At 42.2% G+C, this 6,021-nt stretch overlaps 1 long non-coding RNA gene across 1 annotated transcript; it reads right to left on the bottom strand.

Moving 5' to 3' along the window:
* Positions 1-285: 285 nt before the first annotated feature.
* Positions 286-5,560, bottom strand: LOC125940262 (uncharacterized). The gene is made up of 3 exons (XR_007463487.1): positions 5,456-5,560; positions 2,994-3,094; positions 286-1,144 (listed from the first exon to the last, which is right to left on the bottom strand). It is a non-coding gene; the product is annotated as an uncharacterized LOC125940262 (long non-coding RNA).
* Between the last annotated feature and the right edge of the window lie 461 nt (positions 5,561-6,021).

Below are 6,021 nucleotides of genomic sequence, written 5' to 3'. Positions count from 1 at the left end.
ATTTATTTAATGTTTAGCTTAATTTAACTGAAACAACCTGTATATATGGTAACGATAAAACAGCCTGTTTGGTGCCACTTAAAGGAATAAATTTTCAATATTAAATTTCAGGTACAAAAATTCTAGTTTTGGTGGCCTTGAACAAAATATATAGTATATTGCAAAGGTCAATTAGGGAAGTAGAGCATGCACACAATAAACACACCCTGTTATTTTGTACACCAATGTCATGGCAAATCATTGTGAAAAGCTGATTTGGAAAGTCGATATAAAGCTTGACTGGCGCACACTTTTGATATACTGAAACCCTGTATGTTTCACACATGAACATGCTTTAAATAAGGTTTGATCCAGGAGCATCACGATGAATTTTCGCTCCTCAACAAGATTCCTTGAGCAAGAAAATTTTTTCCCACCTAAATCATTTTTTTTTCAAATGTAAATAGAGTTCTCTGAGCTAAAAATGCTGTGTAGCAGATTTTCCGATTACAATTCTGGTTTCCTTAAATTTTGTATTGCGAAGGCAATGCATGGTCTGTTATAAAATATGTTGCTTGAAAATGTTTTTTTTCTACTGTAAGACAGCCTAAATATGCCAGATTTATTACTGTTTAGGTGCGAAGTGCCGTATCAATGGCGGCCTTATAAAAACAAACCACTGTTCATTAAGGTACTCTACTGGCCACATGCGGATGATACATTGCCAATTTCTAAATTATTTGTACTTGGTGCGATAATGGAAGATTAGGACTTGTACATAAATGAGCAAATAATGTTTATTAAATCAGCCATACTCTGGTTACTGAATGAAGCTTCAAATGTGTGAGTTCACATTTTTTAAACACAGGCCATCATGCATCAGCCAGTAATGCATAAATAAATGTTAAACATCATGCTTAATATTTTTCAACAAGAAATGATTGTATCAAACAGTATAAAAGTATTAAACAGCATATATAAGTTGCTTCAAATTAAAATAAAGTGTATACATTTGAGCTGCAAAATCCTAATTTATGCAGGAAATCACCTTTAGCTTTCATAAAAGCGAGAATACTGTTCACGGTTAACCACAAGGAACAGGGACTCCATTGTCTGAGCATCTTGACCATAAGTGCAGGAGATGGCTGTGCTGGAATCCTGCTTCCTGCATTAGCAAAATAACAGAATCATGAGAGTTGACTCTACATTTCATTACGATCCTATACTGTGGGGAATTTGATAAGGCAACAAGGTTCTGAAAACAACACCCCTAATTATTGTGACCGAACACAAGGCACAGCTCAATTGGACAAAATTTCCAGTTTTCAAGTTTAGAAACCGCGATCACTAAGTCATCGTAAATACAAAATGGCATAGAAGCAAAAATGATTATACAGTAGCCTTTTCACTATGGAAAATAAGAGCATAAAATGTAGACTCTACCAACGACATCTCTTAGCAATGGGCATTTCTCCAGGCGCATGGATGTGACCGCAATATAAAACTCACAATATAAAATCTGCAATGTAGTTGTGCATTACACTTCAGAAGCACTGCAGCAGAAGACTTCATGGGAGAAGACAATAAGACTGCTGTGCTCAAGGCATGAGAATTGTTTTGAATGCAACATTTATACACTCCGAGACGAAGAGCACTATTGTACAGAGAGAGTGCACAACAGACGAAAATGACGAAACCCCCAACTGCATTCTCACCTGCCCTGCATTACAGTAGCAAAGCAGTACTTGCATCTAGCTCAACAATATCCAACTCTCCACTGCAGTCTATAAGGCCTTTTCTGTATACGTAATTTTTATTTATTGTTGTATATTTCTTTACTGACTGAGTAAGAATCAGTGTTTCAGCACATTTCCCTGGAAAATATAGAACGTCCTGCCAACTACTTTTTGCCCTTGTTAGCTAGGCAATTCGCTGACAAGTACTATTCCCTTATTTATACTTACAATCCTTCCTGATGCTCCGAATTTCTACTTCGTGCCCTGAACAGTGACATATGTCCTTCTACTCAGTTTATGTTGGCTTCCTACAATTTACGTGGTCCTTCATATTGTAGCCGCTCAACTAGAGCCTAAAATTTCCTGCCGTCTCCTAAAAGCACCATCTTTATTGGACAACATATCCTACGTTTCCCCCTCACTGTGGGGGAGTTTATGTAAGTTCTGACCTATTTACTAGACCGCAGTGCCACAACTATTTCTCACCCTGTGTTGCCACTACATGCATGAGTCACAATGGCTGCAAATTGGCTCCCTGCCCCACCCTCTCCGATTCCAGGTCACTCTCTCTCCTAAATGTACATTATGCCACCTGGAGAATATTTAAAAGCATTTCATCCTCATCAAAAGTGCTCCTGTTAATCTTTTTTTTCTCTTCTCCTGTAACGACTGTGTTAAATCAAACATGCTTGCGAATTTCATGAGCAGCTCAGTAAATGAAATAGGCACATGGTTTGCTGAAAAGAGGTTTTCAACTACCATAAGAAGCCACGGTTTCTTACAATTTCATCAATTCCCTTGCAGTCTTGATAGCAATCTAGCATATTTTGATTTTGATACTGTTTTCAAAACAATAACAGCCGAAATTTTGAGGTTGTGATAAATATATAATAATTAAAGGTAGAGGAGTTTGACGCAATGAGCAAATAAGAATCGCATTGCAGAGGGTAAACAAATACTCTTTTCCCGCAAATAAATTGGTAGGCGGAGGGTAACTTGAAATGAGCACTGAATGCAGAATACAGAATATGATGCTGAAATGCCCCAATCTCTGAATATCCTTGCACAAAAGAAAAACATTATGAAAGGCAATGATGAAATTGCAAGTATGTACTTCATAGTCGTCATATCTGCAATGTGCACTGTGCCATCGGCAATATCTAAAAACTGCATACACACAACTGCACAAAATATGAACCTAAGGCTATCAAAGGAGCCTCACAGTATTAAATGGAAACTTGTTTCAGAATATTCGACTACACGCCTATATCTACTTACAATGTTGTCTTGTCTGAAGGCAAACATAAGTGGCTTGCCCCTGATGGGTTTCTGATGGAGAGCACAAAGGCTGCGAATTGTGAGGCTGTCATCTGGATGACCTGCAAGAAATGACATTTTTAGTTTCACATAAAAAATGCTACCGGAACGAGACAAGATCACTGGCAATAAAGGTGATTTTGGTTGGCAAGAGAAAAATCAAAGTATGGACTCGGTACAGCTTACTGAGAAAAAAAAAAGCCTCATACCACAGATGTTGTAGTGAAAGTTCATTGCATTGAAATTTCCACACACATATACGTTTGCCTGCTCATACACTGTTGCCAGTGCTGTGCCCGCGGTATTTCTATTGTTTAATATTTCTTTTAGTGCTCACTAAGTTTATTACCAGCTATGAAAGCGGCTAAGTTGAATGTAATGAGTAATCTTAGTGCCACGTTGCAAATATATACTCGATCACACTAGTGACTTGGGCTACTATGTTGGCTATAAATAGTGTGAATGAAGCAAATTTGATTAATTATTGTTTCCTTGCCTTTTCTGGCCAAACAGCACCAGAGAGTTGTACAATTCAGTGGCAAATCCGTGGTAAATGTTAAGAGGAATGCGTTAGAATGTCGCAACTCCTTGCAGGTCTCAAATCCATTATTTAAACCATGTTCACCACATTTGCAAATTGTTGTTCAACAAGTCACTTTACACAAGTCCTGCTCTTTCGAGGAGCGGTCTTACACACACACACGCACACCTGCACCACATGACTCGCTTTAAGCAATTTACACACACACATACGCTTTTTTTTACACTTTGACACTCCTACAGAGAAAGCATTAAAAAAATTTATTGGACTCACTGCAACCTTCTCAATTAAACCTACAGCTCAATCAAACACATTCTCGAGTCTGAGGGCATGCCTTATAAATTCCATTTTTACGAATTATAATTGAGCTATAGAGGACAATTTTCGAAGGGCATGAGAACCACCCCAGAGAGACCTAAACAGGGTTCGTACACAATATTTGGCTGGAAATTCAAGGACATTTCAAGGATTTCAAGGATGCAAAAAGGCAGAATTCAAGGAGTGTTAGCGTAATTTTATTTCCTCACATGACTTAGGAAAGGAGCCCTATTTTCGCATTAATTTCTCTTTCAAGAGCTGTTATCTCCGCTTCTTTTTCTTTGGCTGTTCGACGGAAACTTCGTCGCCTTTCGCCTTTCTTGTGGCTCTTCAAGGCAGATTCCCCTATCGTTGCAATGTCGACCGTCTTCTGACATAATGCGCACATTGCTCGATAAGGATCGCTTGGTTCCGGTCTCACCCAGTGACGATAGTCCGTATGTTGCAGCCACACAGGCTGAAACTTGCACTTCCCGCCTGGCATCTTGTCAAAGTAAACACACAACGCAAACGCAAACTTCACTGAAATGGCGCGCACGAGGCCGACAAACGGCCCGACTATAGTACCTAAAAGACACATACTAGTATGCCGAGAGCGGGTGTCGCGGTAGCACCGAGTGTGATGCCTGCCGCCGCCGGCCGCTTGGTGCGCTGCACTTCGAGACTGTGCCGGACCATGCTGAGACATGGGCGGACTTCAGGCAAGAGACGACGCGAGTCTCCCCATTTGCCCGGCGACCTGCCTCTTATGTTCTTGTCCCAATCCGCAATACGTTCGGGGTCTGCGGACGCGCTGGGTAATGAGATGAGCCGTTTCTTTCCGCGTCTCTGGGAAATCGCTGTTTCGCGACCTGTTCAAAGTTTCTTTAGACAGACGAGTGCACACATAGATGCAAAAAACCCACTCACAATAAGAAAAGACTGCAACGAAAGCGGCAGCAAGGCGAGAAATGAACTAAGCATTGCAATCGACGCGTAGCAATCAACGCATCGCAAACGAACGCGAGTCGAACACCGCAGGATTTAGCATGGTGCCGACAGGCATCGCCGTCTGGTGGCCCGCGGCGAATCTTAGCACTTCATATCTTCAGTAAAAGCTGCTTAAACCAATTGCTATATGCGCAATATCGCAAATAACCAGCTATTCACAATTGAAGCCGTTGTCTCCTTTAATTGGGGAGTGTTACGTGTCAAAACGACAATTTGATTAAAGGGCACGGGATAGCGGGTGACTCTGGATTGATCCTGACCCCTAGGGGTTTTTCAACGTGCCCCCAATGCACGAGACACGGGCGTTTTTGCATTTGTAGGCAAAACATTTTTTGTGCGGGCGAAAAGGGCGGCAGCATTTCGCTCGCCGCCGCCTCATAAGCAGTTGCCCACTTCAAGGAAATGTGGGCTAACCCAAGGTACACGTTTCACGATAGAAATTAGTGTAATCGTGAAACACACTTTCCGGATTTCTGATTCATGTATTTATGCTGTTGATGAAACGTTTATTTCACAATAACAATCAAGGAAGTGGATTCATCAGGGTAGAGGGGGGAAAAAGGAGGAAACTTACACCTTCCACTGGTTCTCCGGCGCCTCCATATATTCCAGAGTGGCTCGACACCAAATTCGGTTTTCAGGGCGGGGACAGCCGCTGCACCAATTTTGAAGAGGTTTATTGCGTGTAATACTACCGACTTTATTCAATACACACACACACACACACACACACACACACACACAAGCACGCGCGCCCCCGCAGAAAACTCACAAAACACGTACGCGCGCGCGCGCACGCACATACATAGCACTCACAAAACACGCACGCACGAACGCACGCACGCGCAAGCACATAGAGACCCGCATACAAGCACACGCGCGCGCGCACGCACACATACAAAACACTCAAAAATATGCACGAACGCACATACACAGCGCTCAGAAAAACGCACGGACGCACGCACGCACACGTAAAGCGCTTACAAAACACGTACGCGCGCGCGAACACACACCACACACACACAAACGGAGAGAGAAAGATATCCCAAAACACGCTGAAGAAGGCGTCCGGCAAGCAGCAGCAGTACGCGGGCGCGCGAGGGAGAGCCAATATTGCGCCGGTACTTGCGAAAGGCGAAG

The sequence above is a fragment of the Dermacentor silvarum genome, chromosome 9 (genome assembly GCF_013339745.2).
Source record: "Dermacentor silvarum isolate Dsil-2018 chromosome 9, BIME_Dsil_1.4, whole genome shotgun sequence".
Lineage (NCBI taxonomy): Eukaryota > Metazoa > Arthropoda > Arachnida > Ixodida > Ixodidae > Dermacentor > Dermacentor silvarum.
Note: the sequence above shows the minus strand (reverse complement) of the source record. Positions and strands in the feature narration are given on the sequence as shown.